Here is a 25,764-nt window from a genome sequence, read left to right as displayed (position 1 = left end):
TTATACCAGCAGAGGCCAGTTGCACTAAACCTGTCACGTTTGTTTCTGCTGCTCTTCCCTTGACATCCTCAAATAGTCAATCTCCATCCAATCCCAACGGGACGGTCCATATTTAGTGGGCTGTAAATATACATTGGACCAGATACTGGGGAGTGACACTGATGACCCACATAGACATCGGGCAGAGTTGAGCAAGAGTCACCAGCTTTGTCTGACTGCAGCGCCATGCTGGAATTAGTTTATTATAGTTTATTATTGTCACGTGTAACGAGGTAAGGTGAAAAGCCTTTTGTTCCGTGCTAACCAGTCAGTGAAAGGACTATAGAAACGTAGAAAATAGGTGTAGTAGTAGGCCATTCGGCCCTTCGAGCCCCTGCCATTCAATATGATCATGACTGATCATCCAAAATCACACACACACGCCCACATGCACACATGCCAGTCACACCCATGGGGGGATATATGCACACACACATAGACAAACTAAATACATACATACACACACGCACACGCACCCATGCATGGATCCATGCAAACACACACAAGGTCAGAACCTCAACACACACACATGCATGATGGACCATGCAGCTTTTCACCAGATGCTCCAGTTTCCTCCCACATTCCAAAGTCATGCAAGTTTGTAGGTTAATTGCCTCTGTAAATTGCTTCTAGTGTGTAGGATAGAACTAGTGTATGGGTGATCGTTGGTTGGCATGGGCTCGGTGGGCTGAAGGGCCCGTTTCCACACTGTATCTCTGTCTTCAAGGTTCCTTACAGACTGCCACGTTGGAACCTTCAATGGGCTTTGTGGCAGCCCAGAGATGTATTAGTCAACGGCATTGATGCTACGGCCAAGAATGCACTTCTACTTCATCAGAAGACTAAGAAATTCAAGATGATTGCAACAATTCTTGCCAACTTCTACAGATGCACTGAAGAAAGCATCGTAATGGGATGCATCACAGCTTGGTTTGGCAACAGCTCTGCCCAAGACCACAAGAAATAACAGCGGGTTGTGAGTGTAGCCCAGTACATCATACAGACCACATTCCTCACCATTGACTGTATCTACATTTCAGATAACCAGCCATCATAATCATGGATCACTCATGCCTCGGGCATTTCCTCTTCTCCCCTCTGTGTTCAGGAAGAGGTACAGAAGGGTGAGCGGGCCCACCACCAGATTCTGGAACAGCTTCTTCCCCACTGTTCTCAGGCTAATAAACCATCCTCCCATAATCCCAATCTTCCGACCTACCTCCCTGTCAGTTTTCCCTCTGGAACTGTAATACTGTAGCACTTTCATGCGATATTCGGCCCCTTGGTATTTGTGTTACCTGTTGTACCTGTGGATGGCTTGACTGTACTCATGTCTAATAACAGTTTATTTGAATGGTTAGCTCGCAAACAAAAGCTTTTGACCCTACCTCGGTACACGTGTGAATAATCCAAGCATGGCACAATTCTTAATGTAGTAACAGGCATAAAGCAACAATTATTGTTCGCAAGCAATATGACGTGTGTCACCAGTGTTGAAGAGAGAGATGGAGTGACAGTATTTACACTTTGTACCCGTCACATCCCTCTTTCCTCAATGTTATGACTTTAGCTGAAAGACCATCTCCCTCCTCTTCCGAGCAGCTCTAGTCTTTGAGTTAGCTGCGTTTAATTGTCATATGGGCTGAACATGGAAGCATGACATTCTTACTCTCAGCAGCATAACATGCCTGTAAACACAGACAGACAGGTAGCATAACAAACAAGAAATCTAAATCAATTAAATGCCCAAAAAGCCCAAAGTCCTTAGTACAACCAAGACAGTTTGTAGTTCCTAGTTTAGCTAGTACCTCGTTAGAGTCATACAGCATGGTAATGAATGAATGGAGTTTATTGGACAAGTATCTTCACATACAAGGAATTTGCCTTGGTGCTCCGCCCGCAGGTGACAACATACAGTAAACAATTAAGAATGACCCAGGAAACATTAAACATTAATAATAAACGCACGGTTCGGCCCAACTAGTTAGTGTTTGTCGCGTTTGGGGCTCAATATTTTAACCATCCAGATTATTATTTCACATCTACACCTCTGCCTTCCCCACCTTCCATCTCCCTCATCCCACACCTCAATCCCTTTTGTTTTAAGAAGGGTTTCGACCCGAAACGCCACCTATCCATGTTCTCCAGAGATGCTGCCTGACCCCTGAGTTACTCCAGCACTTTGTGTCTTCTTTTGGTAAGCCAACATCTGCAGTTCCTCGTTTCTACCCCCTCTGTCTCTCCGCCACTTTCCCGACACTGCCTTGCCTCCATCTCTGCTCTCTGTGTTTTAAAAACCTGTTCCATCTTCAATCACTCATAGTCTGATGAGAGACCTGCAACGCTGCCTCTGTTTCCCACTGCAAGGACTGCATGGACGTACCCAACCCCTCTGAGCTGTGCCAGCATCTCTCGTTAGCACCTTAGCTTCACAGTGGAAACGCCAGCCCTCAGAGAGACACAGAGCAGGAGGGGACAGACATGCCCTCTCTACTCTGGTGGTGTGGGAACAGCAGGCTGCCTATTGCTTGCCGTGCCAGGCTGTCCCTGAAGGTTTCTCACTGCCGTTGAAGGATGTGGACATTTCCAAGATCACAGCTTATCTTTAGCATCAAGAACAAGTCTGGTCGGTGTTGTTATTAATTTGGATGTCAGAGGCTAATCTTTAGTATTGATGGACGGGGCTGTTCATTGTGCACATGGCTTCAGTAACACATCAAAGAGCGGCAGGGACTACAAGTGAGAGTGGAGCTGCTTCACCCTCTCACCAGCCGGTGGCTATAATCTGACTGAAAAATGGCAAACCCCAATACTGATGCATGTTGACAAGAGGAATGTCTTGATATATCCCATGAAGGCAGACTAAAAAATAAACGCTCTTCTTCAAAAGACAGATGCTTGAAGTATTTGATGCTTTTGTGGGGTATGTGTGGTTGTGAGGGTGGAGTGGAGAACATTGGAATTATCAGCACGAGGTATAGGAACCGTGGAGAGGGCAGGGAGAGCTGATGCTGAAGAGAATGGACACAGAGTGCTGGAGTCACTCAGCCGGTCGGTCAGGCAGCATCTCTGGAGAAAAAGGATGGGTGATGTTTTGGGTCAATAGACAATAGGTGCAGGAGTAGGCCATTTGGCCCTTCGTGCCAGTGCCGCCATTCAATGTGGTCATGGCTGATCATCCCCAATCAGTACCCCGTTCCTGCCTTCTCCCCATATCCCTTGACTCCGCTATTTTTAAGAGCCCTATCTAGCTCTCTCTTGAAAGCATCCAGAGAACCGGCCTCCACCGCCACCTGAGGCAGAGAATTCCACAGACTCACCACTCTCTGTTTCCTCATCTCCTTCTAAATGGCTTACTCCTTATTCTTACACTGTGGCCCCTGATTCTGGACTCCCCCAGCATCGGGAACATGTTTCCCGCCTCTAGCATGTCCAAACCCTTAACAATCTTATATATTTCAATGAGAATTCCTCTCATCCTTCTAAACTCCAGAGTGTACAAGCCCAGCCGTTCCATTCTCTCAGCATATGACAGTCCCCCCATCCCGGGAATTAACCTTGTAAACCTACGCTGTACTCCCTCAATAGTAAGAATGTCCTTCCTCAAATTAGGGGACCAAAACTGCACACAATGCTCCAGATGTGATCTCACTAGGGCTCTGTACAACTGCAGAAGGACCTTCTATATTCAATTCCTCTTGTTATAAAGGCCAACATGCCATTCGCTTTCTTCACTGCCTGCTATACCTGCATGCTTACTTTCATAGACTGATGTACAAGGACCCCCAGATCCCGTTGTACTTCCCCTTTTCCCAACTTAACGCCATTTAGATAGTAATCTGCCTTCTCATCCACTCCGTACTCACGAAGGGCAATTTACAGAGTGTCACTTTAACCTACAAGCTTGCACGTCTTTGAGATGTGGGAGGAAACCGGACCACCTGGAGGAGACCCACATGGTCACAGGGAGAACGTACAAACTCCACACAGACAGCGCCCAAGGTCAGGATCGAACCCGGTTCTGTGGCGCTGAGGAATGTTGATAAATTTCACTCTGAACCACGTGGCTCCTGGGAATGGCTGTGAAAGAGAGAAACGGGGGAGCAGAACTTATCACAGTGTGCTGTGTCCAAACATCTGTTAATCATTCTTACCCATTGTATTTCAGAAGCTACTGCACGTTCTCTATGTTGAGCGTAAACAGATATTATATTTTATCAATGTACAAGTTTAATAGGCCAATCAATATTCACTCCATCTCGAATAATACAAGTGGAGTTTTTGTGTACAGCATGTCTGAAGATCGACTCAGCTCATACATCACGGCCAGCAAAGAAATCACTTTGGTTAAGAGAGTTTACTCAACCACATTCTTAAACTCCTAAATTAGACTCCAGCACATGTGTTTTATATCCCACACCAGCAGACTGAAAGCACAATTTCAAGTTTAGTTTTTGGGTCAACTATTCTCATTTTTGAGATTTTTTTTTAAAATAAGATTTTTTTTTAACACATAGCAGTTATAATTATAAATGCATCTGACACATTTAAGTGTTCAATCTGATTAGAAATCTCCATGTTCCATATTAAAATATGCCATTTCCAACAAGTTTAATTTGAAATGAAACATTCTCTTAAGCATTAAGCAACAATTATCCCCATTACTTTGGTGAAACAGACATGAAAAATCGTATGCATTTAATGAGTGTACATTAAAGAGGTTTCCCAGTAAAATACCAATCCATCCTTAGATCAAAGGTTGTGAGAGAAGCTAGATTCCATGCTGTATTTCCCACTGAAGCTGAAGAGCTTGATTCACATCAGGGGCTATTGGGTGGGAGTGAGCATTGACTTCTACAGTACAGTAAGCATGCATGTCCCTGGCCAATGATCGCCATAGAGAGGTACAACATTGGAACAGGCTCTTTGCCCACACTGACCATCAACACAAACCAACCTCCCTTCCCTTGACTCCATCTATACGCAGCCTCGGCAAGGCCAGCTGCATAATCGAGGACCAGTCTCACCCTGATCACTCCCTCTTTCCCCCTCTCCCATCATGCAATAGGCACAGAATTGTGCAAATGCACACCTCTAGATTAGAAACATAGAAACATAGAAAATAGGTGCAGGAGTAGGCCATTCGGCCCTTCAAGCCTGCACCGCCATTCAATATGATCATGGCTGATCATCCAACTCAGTATCCCGTACCTGCCTTCTCTCCATACTCCCCTGATCCCTTTAGCCACAAGGGCCACATCTAACTCCCTCTTAAATATAGCCGATGAACTGGCCTCAACTACCTTCTGTGGCAGAGAATTCCAGAGATTCACCACTCTCTGTGTGAAAAATGTTTTTCTCATCTCAGTCCTAAAAGATTTCCCCCTTATCCTTAAACTGTGACCCCTTGTTCTGGACTTCCCCAACATTGGGAACAATCTTTCATAGACAGTTTCTTCCCAGTTGTTGTCAGACAACTGAACCGTCCTCTCACCAACTAGGGAGCGGTCCTGACCTCCCATCCACCTCATTGGAGACCTTTGGACTATCTTTAGTCTGCCTTTATTGGACTTTAATTTGCACTAAACATTATTCCCTTTACTCTGTACCTGTTGGTGTCATGTAATGTCTTTTCCCGGACTGGATCTCATGCAACAAATAAGCTTTTCACTACACGTGGTAATAATAATCTAAACTAAACAAAAGTATAATGTAGTGGATGGAGGCAGTTGTGTATTCATAAAAATAGAATCTCACCTGAAAATAATCATTCCCAATGGCTCCAGAATGTTCCATCTGTCTCACAGTCTCCCCACCCCCTCACCCTGCCTTTTACACCAGGGAGGCTGGGTTAGGCTCTGCTGACTATCCATGCAATTAGAAAATCCAATTATAATTCAATAAAAACACAATGGAGATATTTATTTCCAACTAAAACCAAAGATTACTACTGATAGCAGTAGTTAAATTATGAATAAATGCAAAAACATCTTGCAGAGTTCATATAGTCTGATTGCTGACAACCTCATCCACGCACCCTCACATCTCTTTGTTCCACTTAGTAGGTTACAAGTGTCTGTTTGACTTCTTGGGGAAAGGTTCTTCCACCAGCTAAAGAATCGTTAACTCGCAAAAGCAGACCTCAAACACTTGGCATATTGCCCATGGCCTGTCATACATGGCAGCTTGCTGTTAGCTGCCATGCACATTGTGAAAGGGTGGAGGCATCTCTGATTGCAAATGTCAAATGTAATTGAATAAGCTGGGACCATTTGCTGGAATTGGTCAATGCAGCTGGAGAATGGGATGAATCAATGAGTTAGCAGGGGTATGATGGCCCAAATGGCCTCCCTCTGTGCGAAAGATTCTATGTTTCCATTCAAGATTATCGGTTACATTCTGATGCAAAATTCTTCACTCAGACGCTAAGTTAGTAATTTTTGTTTGTTTAAGGGACAAGAACATACAGAAAAAAGGAATAGTCCACTTGGCCCCTCAGGCCTGTCCCACCATTCAATACGATCATGGCTGATCTGCCCCAGGCCTCAACATCGCTTCTACGTCAGATCTCCGTGACCCATACATATCCTGATCTTTCATAAATATACCTATCTCCAGTTTAAATACCCCAATGATCTAGCCTTCCCCAACTTTCCGTGATGGAGAGTTCCAGAGATTCACCACCTGTTCCTCCACACCTCAGCTTTAAGTGACTGCACACATTTTGTAAGCAGCTTCCCTCGTTGGAGACCTCCCACAATGAGAGCCGTGGGTAACTGAGGGGTTACCACTGGTGTACGATCTGACCAAGGCCTCAGAGTATGGAGACCACCTGAATCATCTAATGTGTCCATCAGGCCATGGATTGTCAAGACAAAGGGCAAACCAAAGCGCAGGAGATGATGGATTCACTCAATGACCAGAGGCAAGAGTGTACCACCGAGTCCCCATCCAGCGGCTAATCAGATTCTAACCCCAGCTCTATGTTCTCTCCATTCCCCAGTTATGAGGACAACATGGATAAGGTGGGCCGAAGGGCCCCTCACTCATCAAGAATGAGTTGCTGGGATCTGGGGGAATACAAGAGGCAGATTCAATAATCTCTTTCGAAAGGGAACCGAGTATCACTTTGAAAGTGACAGCAGCTGGTGGAAAGACTTCTCTCTGCCCTGCACTCCTCCATGTTATATTCTACAGAGCAGAGATCACATACTGTGATTGACACAAAAACTGTTCAACCACTTGAAAGATAGACCTTTAATCCCTCTGTGTATTTGTCTTCGTTAAGATGGTGCATATCAGTGCTTAGCAATGAGACATGTTTGAACTTCTGATCCCAAAACCACAATAAGCTGCCCCTGCTCATTCCTCACCCTTCTAGAACCTTCCTCCGCCCCCACACCCCCAGTGTCACTCGGCCAATATCCCTCAAACACTGTGTTGATGGATGACTTCCAACCTACCAACCATAGACACACTGACAAAGTCTTCACTCATTGTGAAACACACGGAAGATTCAAGTCTTCAGCTGGTTGTTAGTGGGATCTCAAACACATGCAAAATGTACAAGTTTGAAGATCTGGCCTGAAGACAGAAGCCACTGGAGATTCTCTGTCAATCAGTGAAGATGCACACAGAAACAGCACCAGGATCTTCACTGATGACATTAATTTCTGGAGGAGATTGAAGAGTTCTTCACTGAATGAGTGCAGTTCTGGTTCAGCTATCAGAAGGATGTCTTTAAGTTGGAAAGGATGAAGGATGAAAGGATTGACCAAGATGTGAACTGGAACAGGCTTGAGTTATAGAGAGACACTATATGCCTTGTTCATGAACAGCACACAGAGATGCCACTTCCCAGCGACATCCTCCCACATCCAATTCTTTCAAAAGTCCAATCTTGCAATAGACCTTTTTTTGAAAAATTGCAATATATGAATGGCATTTCGCCAGGTGCATTGGGCCAAAAAATGAGACGATGGCTCTTTGACTTTTGTGTGGGGACCCTGAATACTGAAATCCTGATGTCAGTCAGCAGAAGTTGCATTGGGGACTGGTTTAATTCAGTAACACTGGACATTCCTTTCAAAGTCTCTGCTCCCACCCTTTTTGAAGTTCTAAATGTCTAAGTGGTTGCGAGTGTGAAAAGTGGTGAACACGACGTGCACTTGCACTATCCTACACACACTAGAGACAACTCACAATTTCACCAAAGCCAATTAACCTCAACACCTGCACATCTTTGGAGTGTGGGAGAAACCAGAGCACCCGGAGAAAACCCACACGGTCACAGGGAGAACGAACAAACTCTGTGCAGACAGCACCCGTAATCAGGATTGAACTCGGGTCCCTGGCGCTGTGAGGCAGCAGCACTGTGCCGCTATTTGCTATCTTCATACATCTGCAAAGATTGGAACAACAATCACTACCCTTCCTTGATTGAACTCCTCACTTTGATGCCTCTTATTTGGATGCTTTTACCCAAGAGTAACATGGCTTCTTGACCTGCCCAGTCTTCAACGCCTTCCAACCTCGCTGGCCCAGATCAGCCTGTGTACGTTTGGTTTGGTTACATGTACAGAGGTACAGTGAAATGCATCTTCTGCGTGCTATCCAATCCTCCTTCTTCTTCTTGCGTATGGCGTGCACAGCTTAAAGTTGTCGGACAACTTGTACTATCCAGTCCAATCACACTGTACATGCGTACAATGCATCTTCTGGAACATCACGCTGAGAGACTCCACTTTCCAGCACCATCTTGTGACTTCTAAGTCTCTAAAAAGTCCGATCGTGCCCCAAAGTGACGTACAAGATGTTGTATTTCTCACGTTAAGGCCTGGTGTCCTCGTGGCACTGGATCGATGAGGTTGGGGGTGAACCTGGTGAATCTAATCCTGGAAATGTAAAAACTGGGAGTGATGTGGAACAACTGACTTTAAATGGATGTTCTTACATTATAGCTGTGACCGCACTGAATGAGAACTTCATTAGCTATAAGGAATCTTGGAAGAGGAATCAAAGATGCCATTGGTGATTTAACTTTTCCTTACTCTATTAACAAAATGACCCATTTTTGGAGATTTTATCTTAAAAAGCACCAAGGCGTGATGAACAAAACTAAACCATGCAGCTCCCAAGTGGGATTGTTTAGTTCCCTTCACCTCCAGGACCTTACAATTTTATAAATAAACACAAGGCCAATTGCGCTTTTCAAGCACATCAGTCAAAAGATAAATCAGTTTAAACTCCGTTACAAGTGGAAGGATACTGATTCCAGTGACATTTTTGCCACAAATGTAATAAATGAGTATGGTAGCTTATACCTGTAGCTTTACTCGTGACTTAAATCATTTTTACGATCAAGAGGAGCATGGAATGGAAACCTTGTGCCCAACTAAATCATAGATCCTAGAGCAAATGCATATTTAATTATAAAAAGACAAAGCTCTGGAGCTTAACTGGCTGAAGATTTCAACAAGAAACGTCACCTACCCATGTTCTCCAGAGATGCTGCCTGACCCGCTGAGTTACTCCAGCACTCTGTGTCTTTTTTTGTAAACCAGCATCTGCAGTTCCTTGTGTCTACATTATTTAATTTAATGGATGAAGCAATGGATGAGATACTCACAGTACGGTTTAATGATCAGGGTAATATTTCAGAGGTCCAGTTAGGTTCATAAGTTGGAGGAACAGAATTAGGCCATTCGGCCCATCAAGTCCACTCCGTCATTCAATCATGAATCAATCAACCTTCCCCCCCAACCCCATTCTCCTGCCCTCTCCCCATAACCTCTGACACCTGTACTAATCAAGAATCTATCTATCTTCACTTTAAAAATATCCGTTGACTTGGCCTCCACAGCCGTCTGTGGCAATGAATTCCACAGATTCACCACCCTCTGACTGAAGAAATTCCTCCTCGTCCCCATTCTAAAGGTGCTTCACAAATTCTGCTTCATTGAACATGTTCAGTGACTGCCTTAGACCTATGCATGGCTTGATTGTATTGACTGGATGTTGATTTGACTGGATAGCACACAAGCAAAAGTTCACTGCATCTCAGTCCCTGTGACAATAATTCACCAACAGCTTGCCGTTTGTAGTTGTCAACTCCACAAGCGACAGCTCACACCAGGGGGTGCGGTCTCAATTAAATGTCCAACTAATCATTATCTGTATCACATTCTCCATAACTGGATGTCATACCTCGAGCATGGCTTCCATGTGTTGGAAGAGCGAGCCGACTGTAGTATATTCTGCCTCAATATCAGTAGCTAACAAACCCCTGAATGCATGGACATGGTTCCTGAAGGTAGACACAAAATGCTGGAGTAACTCAGCTGGACAGGCAGCATCTCTGGAGAGAAGGAATGGGTACCTGCAGTTCTTTCCTACAAAACATGTTTCCTGACTTGGTTTCCATGACATTTCCCAGCAATTGTTCTTCCAATCCTGGATCTTTGGAGTCTAAGGTGGGGTGAAAAGTCGACATAGACACAGCTGTCCTGGATCATAGAACTTTGGGAGTTGCACTAGAGATGCAGTCTGCCAAATCCAGATATTTACAGGTGACGCTTTGTCAAAGAGATGACAAACATAAAGAGCATACAGTCCATGTCAGTGGGTGATGGTACTAAGAAGGACCAGTCATTATTGGCATCGGCTTCAAGAGGTATTTTCCTTTATGGGTTTTGGCTGGAATTCATCAGACCATAACCAGAAATTAGGAATTTGTTTTAATAGAAATATTCCCTGACCAATAAAGCAGCCTGAACTCTGTATCTCATCCAATGCTTCATAACAGCTAGTTAAATAATACGTTGGATTTAGGATCTGTTATATCCCCGGGCAAGAAGCAAAGACCATTCCTGTCAGAAGGAACCATTAACTCATTTCCCAACGTTTGCACAAAAATAAACGTCAGCCCACTGCCAAGGCCTGATTTCTCCATTAGAGCCGTCTCTTTACAGACTGTTCCAATATTTTATAACAACTATTATGTTCAAACAAACTACTTGCTGTCGTCTTTCACCTTAGAGACATAAACCAAACGTGTTCTCTGATGTCCAGCCACAGAACCTGATGTCTTGAGACTCATTCTACTTCCAGTTAGCCTGACACTTCATGTTTAACGGTTAGAGGGTATTGCATGTGTTATATATGTGTTTGTATAATATATACTGTACAAATCTTTCACTGAACCTTTCATCACCTTCAATGTAAAATTGATATTTGCTGTTACCTTATTCTTTCCAGCAGGGTTTAAAAACTACTGATAAATGTTGCACTGCTTCCTCGATTTGGGGGAAGCATTTCTCCCAGAGTGTAGGCTAATGTTTTTATTGTTCACAGTGAGGCCCCTGCAGATTCATTCCCAGCGTTAGTTGCTTAAAGCCACATCCAACCAAGGATCCGTTCTTGACAGCTACTCAGTTAAAGAGCTGGAAACCTCTCCTTGTGTCAGTGTTGACTAAATAACTCTCTGCAGATGTACACTACAGCTTGTATCCTCTCAGTCTCTTCCGCTTCTTACATTCAACATAGAACAATACAGACACAAAAAGCTAAAGTAACTCAGCGGGTCAAACAGCATCTCTGGAGAAAAGGAATAGATGATGTCTCGGCTCAAGACTCTTCTTCAGACTGAGAATCAGGGGCAAGATAAACAAGAGATACTGAAGGTACATTGAACAAATGAACGGTAGATATGCCAGAGGCACTGATGGTCAAGGAAGAGCGGACCCTGACACCCCTCCTCCCCCCCCCCCCCCCCACCCCCTTTCCCCCTATGACTCAAGTGGCCCAATTGGAAGAATCTTGCAATTGAGAGTATGGGCAAGGGCAGCTTCATAAGTGGTGATAAATTTGATGGATGGAGGTAAAAGATCAGGGAAACCTGGTTGCAATGTAGTTATATCATCGTCTACTAATGCCTAGAGATCTGGAGGCTATTGCAAGACTATTTGGCTCCCATGTATGGCATCCATCTCAGTGTCAGTGTCGGGAAGCTGCGTAGCTCAGCAGACTCTTGGTGCAACACCCAATGAAAATTAAAAGTTGAGCAAGTTAAATTAACAATGTTATTTTCATCTCCTTTTCTTATTTATAACCAATTTAAGAGCCCTTGAGACAGGCACATGGACATGCTGAGAATGGAGGGATATGGACCACGTGCAGGCAAATAAGATTAGTTTACCTTGGCATCAAGTTTGGCATGGACATTGTGGGCTGAAGGGTCTGTTCCTGTGCTGTATTGTATTCTGTTCCAACCCATGACATTTACAATGCCAGCAGGAATAGTTATACTATACATGCTAACCAATATTAATAACTCAGCCAATATATTGCCCTGCTTAAATACAAGGATATAATTTTGATTTATTAATTGTTTCAGTTTTGACAAATATATACTTTAGTATGAAATAAGTATGATATTTCTGGCAACATGCTTAACGTTGAATCATAGAATGAGTAATGAAGAAAACAAGTTCCTGATAGTGGATTCTGTGAAGCTAATCACAAGCGAGTGCTCGGAAACAGGACCATTTATTAGTATAGGTATAGTAGATGGATTTGAATTTAATAAACCCAGCCTGGAAATGTGCAGGGAAGGGATAAGCATTATTAATTATTTTGAATCCTGCACATCTGTAAAAGATTATCGTAGCGTAGCCTGTGGCAATACATGTTTGAATTAAAGCTGATAATAATTTATTAGCACTCAATATAAACTAGGGAGTTAGCAATCTCACTACTACAGTAACCCTCCAAATCTCAACCATATTTATACATGGGAGACCAGGAAGGCAATTGTTATGAATTGGCCTCGCTCCCGCCACTCCACACACACCAGACGCAGTGTAAAATGGAGCCTGGATCTTCAGTGTTGAATGGGACAGTGTGTCAAATCACTAACAAAGCCACGGAGCAATACCCTGAGACACAGGCCGTCACACTCATCCAGTTCATCCATCCAGCCAGTCCATTCAAACTCATTCAGATGGAGAGCAAATGCACAGAAGCTGAAAGCCAGAAGGAACTTGCAGTACAATATCAGATAATATTAGACTTCGTTTACTATGATGAATAGTCCCACAAGCTGCGAGTCTTGTGTAATGTTTATTCATTTTGTGAAATATAAACTTCAGAAACCCATGGCTGGGAGATTAGGAATGCAGGAAAAAAATACAATCGCAAGAGTCAAGAGTGTTTACTTGTCATATGTAGTGGCAACAGAACAACAGACATTGTTGACACAAGGAACTGCAGATGCTCGCTTACCAAAAAATGACACAAATGATATAACTTTACAAGTAAGTTGGAGACACAAGGAACTGCAGATGCTGGAATCTTGAGTAAAGCGCAAAGTACTGGAAGAACTCAACAGGCCAGACAGCACCTGTGGAGGGAATGGATGATTGGGCTGTTCAGGGGGCATTAGGAAACATTTATTGATACAACGTGCGATGGAAGCTTAGAACTCCTTCTGCCAAAACTTGTTACGGTTAGAGTAAAGGAGGGTTATTTATTGACAATTTCAAGCAGAGTTAGTGAGGATTTTCAATGGGCAACGTTGCTAAGGATTATGGAGCCAAGATGGTTAATGAAGTTAAGACACAGATAATCCACTTTACTAATCAAGGGATGGAACAGGCAATGGTGGTCAGTGGGTCAACAAACTGAAGGCTCATTGACTTGAAATGTCGGCGGTGGTTCTCTTTCCACAAGTGCTGCCTGACCTATTGAATACGCCCATCATTTTTGTTTTTATTTCAGTTTTCTAGCTTCTGCAGAATGTTATCTTTAGTCTGTTCCTGCTCTCGGCTCCTTCCTTATTTTGTCAACAGAGCCCTACTCCACTACTCCAACAAGTCATCAATCACATCAGGGCAAGGCAGGAGATGCCACCCATCCGCTTGGCGTGGACTAACAACTCTCAGTCAACCCTGCTTTCACAGTACTATCACTCTGGTATAAATATCTCACAATCTAAATAACTCATTTGGACATGAAGTGCTGAATAACTCAGTGGGTCAGGTGGCATCTCTTGAGAACATGGATAGATGTCAACTTTATTGTTGGGTCAAGAGCCTTCTTCAGACTAAATGACTAATTGCAAGAACAAGTCTTGGCCATTCCATCTTAATTCCTGGATTACAAACCATTGACTTTTGATTTTCAAACGCAGTTACCATGAAATGAAGAATAGCAGCATGTCTATTGGAGTTGAGGCAACATTCGGTACTTGTGAGGAGACAATGGTTTTAGCATTGAAGGTAATTTGCTGCTGTCCTGACTTCATGGGTCACTTCCTTGACCGTGTCACATAACACACTTGGACGGCACACAACCCCCAACCTGCACTTTGTTACAGATGTAAGTAGAAAGCAAAAGTAACCTTGAACATCAACATTACAGGCAATCTACTGATATCCACCTTGCATCAGGCCATTGTAAACAGCTGCAAGGTAGTTTACAGCCCCTGTCAGGAAACACTCAAGGAGTGGCGGGAAAAGGCAAAGCCTTATTAGCCATCTTACAACATGCAAGAGAAATTCCACAGGAGGTTCAATGAAACGTTACTTTCCATCAAACTATTTGCAAAAAATCAAGGAAAAGTGTAGTTCTTCATTTGGTGAATCATGAACACTGTGAATGTAATCAGCTCATGGAACGATGTTGCACGAGGGGAAGCTGCAAGCATCACTCAAGAAATGCAAAGGCTATTGATTTTGGTGTTAAAGGTTTCAAAGGTCTGTTTATTGTCATGTGTACCAATTAAGGTACAGTGAATCCAGTTGTGGCTTTATAAATGTATCATCTGTTTCAGCCTCTTGGACCTCCAGGACATTTACAAGATTCCCACTAATAAACAATGCTTCGAAATGTTTTCACATCTTTATTCAATCAATGAAAATAGAATTAAGGATGCCAAAAACTCATGATTAGTGACATGTAAATACGAGGATCATGAATCAGTCGCTTGGCGGATCAGTGTAGACTTCAGGTTTAACTGTTTGGAAGTACAAGTAGGATTGGAGTGGCAGGGAGTGAACCATGAACCTGGAGCTGTGGGACCTCCCTGTGAATCAGTCGGTGTGTACGTTTACAACAGTGATGACAGCAGGTTGCAGTCTTCAATCATCACTGAAGGAGATCGCCAGTGCCTCAATGCTTTGCCTGCTTTATAAACCAGGATTTATAGAGACGGTGCAGTCCCAAGACTAGCCTTAAATAGCTGACCTCACACAACATTGCAATAGAAGAACTCTTACCCGACCTCTGGCCTGCCCTGGAGGGCAAGTAATATAAAGAGGATGACTGGTCTGGGATCAGTCAAGATGTCCAAATAGTCTCAATGATATGGACTGAAACAGGAAATAAGATAACGTATCTTGTCCAAAATTCCTGTTGAAAGTTGGTTGGGAACAGATTATCTTCAGCTGTGTGGGATTGGCAATGTGGCTTGTTGACACTTGGGAGATCTTTTTCTTAAATCTTTGAACATTGGGCAAGAAACCTTGCCTTTTGGTAGCAGAGGTACAATGGTAACAAGTTCAATGAAGACTCAAAAGCCTCATGTACATAGACACTCGGAATGTCCACAGTGTAGAATGCAGACAAGCTTTCACACACTGGGGGAGAACTTCAAATGTTCACCCCTCCATGGTGGAGAGTGGCATCATGAACAGAGCAGGAGGAAGCACCAGAGATAAGAAGTCATCTCCACCGCTTTCTGGAAAAGCTTTGGAACAAATCCAGAATGGGAATTAAATACATTTTTACAAAGAAACCATAGACAGTGGATAAGAAATGACTCAATCAGTAGTTGGCAGGCATTGTCCCATATGGTCTCCATGGGTTGATTATATACTATAGTAAGATGCAAGTTGAAATCTCAACACATGCTGCTGTGAAGTTATGGAACAATAGGGTATAACAGGAGAACTCTCATCTCTCTGCCCTTGTTCAGGATGTAACTAAGGTGCATTTCCATCAATTACGAGTTCTTACATCCTGCTAAAAATACGGCAAGATAAATGAACGTGATTTATGGCCATCAGGAAGGTTCTCAAGACTTTGCACAACTCCCTGGAGATAACTAATCCCGGCTATTTATTACATACACTCAAAACTATGCTTTCATAGAAAGGGGAGCTCAATATCATAACTCAAATCTCAGCGAGGTGATCTGCATTAAACACAGTTGCCACTTTTCTCCAATTGGCATTGACTCCAATTCCTCTTTAAATTGAATCAATTCACTCCAATCATCAATGGAGTAATTCTCGCAGCATTGCTTTGATTTTATGATTCATCGTTTGAAAGTGCACATATCTTGTGTTAAGTGTTTTGCTGTTTATATAAAACTAGGGAGAAATGTGATACATAGAGTGCAGCTTGTGCCACACTCCCTCAATGTTACATCCTTTGTGAAATGTCATCAACATTTAGAGGAAACAGTTTGCAAAGAGCAAAGCCTATTGATCCTCGAACCCAAGAACATCATCAGCTGTTCCACGTTCTCCCAGACTAACGCTGAATGCATGGGTTGACCACACATCCTGTTGTTGGTGATGTTGCTCTTTCCACTAATGCTCTGAACTTGGCAACGATCTACATTGATTCCTGGAATTGGCGGTTGCCTTAGATCAGAGCAATGAAGCATCAAACGACTCTGGCTTTGCGATGACCATAAGTGATGCGTGGGTGCTGGTCAGCACCACCTATGGTTCTTCTTCCTGCAAGAAACTGTCCAGTATTCCTACACCTTCCCACTTCATAACACTTCCCAGAGGCACCCTGCCTCAGGAGCGCAGACATAAAACCAAGGGCCATTCACACTCCAGTCATTCCATCTCCTTCTCTCTCCCATTGGGCAGAAGATACAAAAACTGGGAAGCACGTTTGGCCAGAATCAAAAACACCTTGTAGAAACAAGGACCTGCAGTTGCTGGTTCACCAAGGCAAGACACACTGGAGCATTGGAGGTAGAGAGGCAACCCCACTGAGGTGTACAAGATCATGAGGGGCATGGATGAAGTGAATGCTCACAGTCTTTTCCCCAGGTTAGAGGATTCTAAATCTAGAGGGCAGCGGCTTGAGGTGAGAGGAAAGAGCACCTCAGGGACAACCTATCCTCTCAGCAGGTTTCTGGAATGAGCTGCCAGAGGAAGCTTTGGAATTAGATAGAATTATGATATTTAAAATACTTTGAGGAAGGGTATCAAGGGATATGGGCAGGCCCAATATTCCAAATTGGTCAGCATGGACAAGGTGGGCCGAAGGGCCTGTTTCCGTGCTGTATAGCTTTATGAATCTATAACCACAATTGAATATTCCTGTCAGTCACAGAGTTGAAACATTACAATATTAAGAGCTAATGGCATCCAGGTCTGTTTTAATGCCATTCTCTGCTACTTCAATTTGTATTTGGTTTCACTGACAGATATACTTTTTTTGACATAACTACAATTTTGTTTTTCTCCTGTATCTCTCCAGTCTCCCACTGCTTCACTAACACAAATCTAATTTGTTCATTTTACGAAAATAAACTTGCTCTGTTTTCAATCATCTGACATTTGCATGAAATGTATAATCAGAAGATAGACACAAAAAGCTGGAGTAACTCAGAGGGACAGGCAGCAACTCTGGAGAGAAGGACTGGGTGACGTTTCAGGTCGAGACCCTTCACCAGTCTGAAGAAGGGTCTCGATCCAAAACATCACCCATTCCTTCTCTCCAGAGATGCTGCCTGTCTCGCTGAGTTACTCCAGTATGTTGTGTCTATCTTCGTTTTAAACCAGCATCTGCAGTTCCTTCCTACACATATGTGTTGAAGTAGTGAGTGGAGGGAGTGGATGAAGTGCCCTGTGAGAACCCACTGCGTGTGAACCAACCCAAAGCCTATCGCCCACTGTCCAGGGATCAGTAGCTGCATCCTAAAGTGACAAGCCATCGACTCCATCTACACCTCGCTCTGCCTCAGCAAGGCCAACAGCATAATCAAGGACCAGTCTCACCCCGGTCACTCCCTCTTCTCCCCTCTCCCATCATACAACAGGTACAGAAGTGTGAAAACACACACCTCCGGATTCAGGGACAGTTTCTTCCCAGCAGTTATTAGGCAACTGAACCATCCTACCACAACCAGAGAGTAGTGTTGAACTACTATCTACCTCATTGGTGACTCTCGGACTGTCTTTGATCAGACTTTGCTGGCTTTACCTTGCACTAAACGTCATTCCCTTATCATGTATCTGTACACTGTAAATGGCTCAATTGTAATCATGTATTGTCTTTCTGCTGACTGGTTAGCACGCAACAAAAGCTTCTGACTATACTTCGATAAACTAAACTAAAGCCATCCTTGTATTTGGTCTGCAGAGCCACCATGTCCGATTGTAACCCCATCTGAGGCAAGGCATCAGCTATGTGGTACAATAGTGTGGTGATTTAGTTACAGGGTATTAAAACAACACAGCATGGAACCTGGCCCTTCAGCCCGACATGTCCGTACTGGCCAAGATGTCTACCTGAGCTGGTCACTCCATTTTGCCCATATCCCTCTGAACATTTTCTCTCCATTCACCTATCTAGATGTGTTATCAATTGTAATGATACCCTCCTCTGGCAGCTCGTTCCACAGGCTCACACCCTCTGTGTGAAAATGTTGCCCCACATCAGATTCATTTTAAATCTTTCCCCACTTGCCTTAAATCTATGCCGTTTAGTTTAGTTTCAGGCACCCCTTTTAGACACAAGGAAAACAACTGTAAAACATCCACCTTATCCTTTGCCCTCACAATTTCTAAACCTCCGTAAGGTCATCCATTAACCTCCTACGCTCCAGTGAAAACAGCCCAGCCAATCTGGTCTGCTTATAACTCAATCCTCCAGCCCAACAACATCCTCATGAATCTACTCTGCATCCTTTCCAGTGTAATTGACTTGGGTATTGGCCCAGCTTCCTGTCAGCTGAGGAATTTAAACTAAGCTGACTAATAAATCACAAATTAAAAAAGCTAGTCCTTCAGTCTACCATCTGTACCTTGTCTGAGCACTGACACTTTTTCATCTCAGTGGTTCTTTACATTGGAGATGGTCACTAACTACTGGCCCTGCCTGTGGCACCAACCCTACTTGTGTTTGGATTCAACTATCTCTTCATCTTGTCTAACTGGCCATCAAGTATCCCAGACTCACTAGAAGAACATTGGCAAATGGGGCCAGCCCTAAACTAGAGCTTGCCTTGTCCACCAGGACTGCTCATTGGGTCACACGGCAAGGGCCAAGGTAAACCATCACCAAACGGCAACTCAAAAGGAGTCTCTTTAATTTCAACCAAGTGTAAGGACATCGAGCAGACAAATATATAAGCAATGCCGAGAAGAGAGTTACCAGGAACGCCAAGTTGAGAAAACATGGAACACAGAACAGTACATCACAGAAACAGGTCCTTCAGTCCACAATGTCTGTGCCTAACATGATGCCAAGTTAAACTGATCTCCCCTGCCTGCACCTGATCCACATCCCTCTGCATTCTTTCAATAGACAATAGACAATAGGTGCAGGAGTAGGCCATTCGGCCCTTCGAGCCAGCACCGCCATTCAATGTGATCATGGCTGATCATCCCCAATCAGTAGCCCGTTCCTGCATTCTCCCCATATCCCCTGACTCCACCATCATTAAGAGCCCTATCTAGCTCTCTCTTGAAAGTATCCAGAGAGCCGGCCTCCACCGCCAAGAGGCAGAGTTCCACTTTCGATTTCCATGTGTCTATCAGAAAGCCTCTGTCATATCTGCCGCCACCACCATCCCTGGCAGTGTATTCCATGCACCCACCACTGGGTAATACATGTCCCACACATCTTTAAAATTTCATCCTCCGACCGTAAAACTGTGCTCTCTAGTCTTTGACCTTTCCACCTGGGAACAATTTTCTGATTGTTTGCCCTATCTACATCTTTCATCGTTTTATATACATCTACAAGTCATGATGATTCAGACAAGTGACGTCTAATACTCCCTGTGGCAGAGTGTCCACAGATCAGGGACATTTATCAGGAGTTAGAAGTAAGAAGGGAAAGCCATAGAAGGGAAAAGGTTGCAGGGAGAAGTGGGAAGAGAAGTCACCAGATTCCAAGATGGATGATGGGTTGTGAATTGAGAGAGAGGTGAGATGCCAGGTGGACTGAGATCATTTCAACGGAGGTGAGGTTGATGGTCCAATGACCACAATTTACAGAGGAAAGAGCTGATGTCAACTAACGTAGCAACAGCAACATCACTGTTTAGTCAAGATACACATTGGAGGTTTAGGATCTGCACCTTGCTAGTTATGGAAGGGCAGTCCAGCGATCTACACCTTGCTAGTTATGGAAGGGCAGTCCAGCGATCTACACCTTGCTAGTTATGGAAGGGTAGTCCAGCGATCTACACCTTGCTAGTTATGGAAGGGCAGTCCAGCGATCTACACCTTGCTAGTTATGGAAGGGCAGTCCAGCGATCTGCACCTTGCTAGTTATGGAAGGGCAGTCCAGCGATCTACACCTTGCTAGTTATGGAAGGGCAGTCCAGCGAGTTATACCTTGCACCAGGCTACCAACAGTAGCCATGTACAAAACACAAAGCGCTGGAGGATGTCAGTGGGTTCGGCAGCATCTGTGGAAGGTATGGATAGATGATGTTTGATTTCAGGACCCTTCTTCGGACTGATGGCACTGTCTTGCAGTGTGAAAGGTGAACTATACTTCACACCGACTGCCAAGGTCACCTCTTGATTCATGTTTGGAATGAGGCAGTAGATGATCAAACTGCAAGTCTCTGCCGACATTAGCGGGACGCTAGCTGCAAGATTTCACTGTGCCATCATTAAAAACTGTCCACGTGATGCAGATATTGTAGCAGAACTAATTCAACCGCCTGCACTTAGATCACTGTCATATAACATGGAAACAAGCTCTTCGGCCCAACGTCTATGATGACCAAGACTCCTCAAGTACACTAGTCTCACCTGCCCATGATTGGCACCTTTCCCATCCATGTACCTGTCCAGGTGTCTTTCAAATGCTGTCTTTATACCTGTCCCCTCTGGCAGCTCGCTCCATATACCTTCCACCTTCTGTGTGGATAAAGTTACCCCTCAGGTTCACAATAAATCTTTCCCCTCTCACAACTGAGAACCTGTTGGAACTCGAGATGTATTGTGTAGCTTGAGCCAAATTGCCCTCTTCAGAAATCGCACAGATCCAAACTCAACCAGCAGTGAACTGGCCCAGTCACTTAACTGATGCCTTCCCACAGTTGTGTTCTCAATGCAAGGTTGATTTGTGTCAAAGGTTCAGTCTGCATATTAGCTCCATGTATGAGTAATGGGCTGTGCATCACTCTCTCAATTTAACATTTCATCCAGGCATGTTGGTGCAGTTGCAGCTAATCAATGTCTGAGTGCTAAATCACACAAGGTCATATGAAAATTCCGCCATTTATTGGGTTAACATGATACCCTGATGCTTACAATTCTGGCGAGCAATATCTGGAGGCTGTGAAATTAATGGAGAATTCTAACCATGTGATGTACAGCAATCACCAGTTCATAGACAACCTGCTCATTGAGAAGAAGCACACACAGAACCAGACTCGTTCACCACTTGGCCAGCTGACAGGTTATTGGAACAGTTCCGAGCTATTACTCTCCCTTCAACATTCCGGTGAAAGATTTATTATTACATTATGGGAAAGCAATGGTTCAAAAAAAATCAATATTGGTTTCATCTGCATGTTGCTGAGGAAGGATTGCGATGGTGGATTGCTTTGCCTTCCATCAATGGATGATCAGTGGGGTGCTGCATATAGATTCCTCTCTCCATCTACTACCATTATAAAACTGTCAAAAGTACAGCACTTCAGGCTTTCCAAAGAACATAAGAATATAAAACTAGTAACAAGACTTGTGCCTTTTCCTACCTGTATATGCAACCTATTCAAGACCTGTTGAGTTGATGTGCAGGTGAATTATAAACATATGGGAAAATAAGAAACTGCATCTCACCTTGGGCCAAGATCAGAAGTTTTGGAGACTTTCAAGATGGCGCTGGAACGTGGCGACTCTCTGCGTGCTGCTCCAGAAGAGGATCTATTGTACTCATGTACAGTGGGATTGGACTGGATAGCACACAGAACAAGCTGCACACTGTATCTCTGTACAGGAGACAACATCTCTGGACTGAACTGAAGAAGGGTCTCGACCTGAAACATCACCTATTCCTTCTCTCCAGAGATGCAGCCTGTCCCGCTGAGTTACTCCAGCATCTTGTGTCTATCTCTGGAGAATATGGATAGGTGACGTTTCAGGTCAAGGTGCGACTTGAGACTGATTGTAGTAAGGGGGAGAAAGCTGGAAAAGTGAGGTGGGGGTGGGATTAAGCCTGGCAGGTGATAGGTGGATACAGGTGAGTGGGGTTGTGATTGGATAATGGCCAGAGATGAAAGGTAATAAGTAGATGAGAAAAGACGTGTGGAAGGTGGAGGAGAACGAATACAGGCAGCAGGGGAGGTGAGAGGGGAAAGGGGAGAAAGGAGTCAGGACAATAGTGTTTCATTGTCATATGCCCTGAAACTAAACAATGACATTCATACCTTCAGTACATCAGATTTGTCAACATCCAAGTGGGACTCAGAGAGGAAACAGAACAGTGTGGAAAAATGAAGGGAATGTTTACAGGTTAGTTACTGCAATAGGGGAATTCAATGTCATTACTATTGTGTTATCGGCTACACAAGAGGACTATGAGGTACTCGTTCATGTGATGGATTGCTGGGAAATGAAAACATTTTGCTGACTGTTGCTATTCAGCTTCTCCATCATAGCCCATCAGTGGTCAAGTGATTGGCCAATGTAACTTGTTGCAAAGTGATCCCATGCTACCAATGACTTTTACAGATGTCTGTTTTCACTCAAGGACTGTCATAAATGCGCACTTGTCACAGATGAAACACAGGGCGCTGTAATATCCTGCTGAAAACACAACAAATTATTTTGATTTTGGGGGAAATTCTCCATCTATCACTGGACCGTATGTGTAACGCCTCGGTCAAGTGTGCAGTGGGCAATCAGCTGCCTCTTGGCCTCAGCGCCACTGCCCTGGGTGAGTGTACACATCAACATGTGTTCCCTTGGCTGGTCGGGAGGTCCGCTACACTGCATCCCTCTCCCCACCCGCACCAATCTCCATGTGTTAGAGATTACTGAGGCCGCACAATGCATCGCTGCCCTGAAACCAAACACCGTCCGTCCCAACATATTGGCCAACGATGATTGTTTCCATGGCCGTGGTAATTGTGATTGGCTCCCGCGAGACAGTGTTGATAGACATTCAGGTTTCCATTTAGACAAAACAAACAGTGCTGTTTTCACCAATCATTCGGGCACATTTTACCCTGCAATCCATGGACGTTTATCCCGTATATCCTGGCAAATTACACCATTCTGCCCATCCAGTCTATCCTAGCACTCAGAACAATCCAATTTCCCCGCTAATTTTGCAAGTAACCTCTTCACCCTGTCGGGGATTAAATTTATTTGAAAGGAGCAGCCACTAATTCAAAACAAGAACCAGCGTTAAGAATATATCTTCTCCTGGACATTGAAAGCAATGATCAGCTTGAAATTAAAAGGCCAGTTTTGCAAATTTATGGGCTGCCTATCACGACAATTGAATACATTGATTGGCCTATATCAAACCAGAATTATACACAGTGCTGGAGTAACTCAGCGGGTCAGGCAGCATCTGTGGAGAACATGGATAGGTGACGTTTCACAGAGTGCTGGAGTAACTCAGCGGGTACAGCAGCATCTATGGAGCTAAGGAAATAGGCAACGTTTCGGGCCGAAACCCTTCCGGGTTTCGGCCCGAAACATTGTCTATTTCCAGAAGGGTTTCGGCCCGAAACGTTGCCTATTTCCTTAGCTCCATAGATGCTGCTGCACCATAACTCAGTGGGTCAGGCAGCATCTGTGGAGAACATGGATAGGTGACGTTTCACTGAGTGCTGGAGTAACTCAGCGGGTCAGGCATTTTGTGTCTATCTTCGGCTTAACCCAGCATCTGCAGTTCCTACACAATGAAAGGAGGTAGTTTGGTTACCAAATAATTCACTTGTGAAACTGCATCTTTTTCATGATAAATTCTATTTAACAAAGGACTAACCTATTCATCTTCTGCAAACGAAGTTCCTTTTGGGGAAACAGCCATCTAATTCTCAAAACCTCGTGAGCTTCAAAGGACTTGCGAGCACGGTGACAAAGAAGGGACACTCCCACCTCCACAACATGTTTACACTGACTTCTCCGTGGATTGTCACCTTGTCGTGGTGGAGAAGCTTGTGTGGTCCTGAGATCCTGAGAGCGATGCCGTCTGGAGCTGTGCTCCTGGTAGGGCCACCCATGGCGGTAAGGTCGAGGGGGAGGTCTCTGACAAAGAACGATCCAACAAGACCTCAACGGTGGAACAGGTGGAGGACGATGGCTGACCTTAGTGGAGCGTCACAACGGCTGGGAAGGCGGATGAAGGCTGCAGCAGAAAAGGGTCTCCGGTCGTCTTGGGCTCCATGCCACTGGATCCTGACCCAGATCTGTCAAGGACCGTGGGGTGGCTGTCTGTGCACCAGTCTCCCCACGTTAAACAAAGTCACGCACAGGCATCCTCCATATAGGGAATAGCACCCTGGAGTCAGCCATGTCCGAAGGGGGCCTAAGAAGAAGACTATCTCCTCTCCACCAGATGGAAGTGCAGGTTTTGCTGTGTTCCCTTTGCTGGGCCAGAGTGTGTGTGAGTGTGGGAGATGCCAGTGTAAAACCCAGGCTGTTTCAAAACTTCCCACAGCTCTCAGGCTGATTAATAATGTCACAGCTCTCGTGAGAATCCATGCATCTGGGGCTGCAGGCTTGTTAAAACATAATGATGGTAAATAAAAGATAAGGTTGGATGGGATGCCTTCAATCACAATGAAGATTAAGGAACAGCTGTCAACAAAACTGAACGGTGAGAGTTGCCAGAACATTTTAAAGTTACAAATCCTGGCTTCATTTGCTGCTTGGTTTGATTGATCAGGTCAGGGGCACTGTTTACAAGTAGTAATGGTGAAGTTGTCAGACTTTTAAACTTCTGTCGTCTAGGTAAAGAAAATGACTAATTGAGTCAAATGGTGATCAGTGACCCTAAGAGACTTAATGTGGAGACAGGTAATGCATAGTGTTTGCTCAACCATATAACGGTGCCAGGATCGTTCCAATAGCCTCCGCTTCGAGTTACCAACATCTCATGTGGGTCATCGACCAATGTAAGCAGGGTTCGCTGAGGAGGCACGAAGTGCAGATACGACAATCTTGAGCAAAACACCAATGAAAGGAGGAAATAATCCCCTCAAGGATTGACACCTTGACACGTATATCTCCTTCAAGTGTATCGCTGCTGGCTAATTCATTTCACTGCACCTTCGGGTCCATGTGACGAATAAAACTGACTTTGACTTCAGAGAACTGAAAAACGATTTAAGAATTGCTCCTTTTTCTTAGTGTAGGAAGGAATTGCAGATGCTGGTTTAAATCAAAGATAGACACAAACAGCTGGAGTAACTCAGGCAGCAACTCTGGAGAGAAGGAATGGGTGACGTTTCGGGTTGAGACCCTTCACTCTGAATTTTGCATTTTGTGTCTATCT

This window comes from Amblyraja radiata, chromosome 37 (assembly GCF_010909765.2).
Source record: "Amblyraja radiata isolate CabotCenter1 chromosome 37, sAmbRad1.1.pri, whole genome shotgun sequence".
In the NCBI taxonomy this organism is placed as follows: domain Eukaryota; kingdom Metazoa; phylum Chordata; class Chondrichthyes; order Rajiformes; family Rajidae; genus Amblyraja; species Amblyraja radiata.
This window is presented reverse-complemented; position numbering follows the sequence as displayed.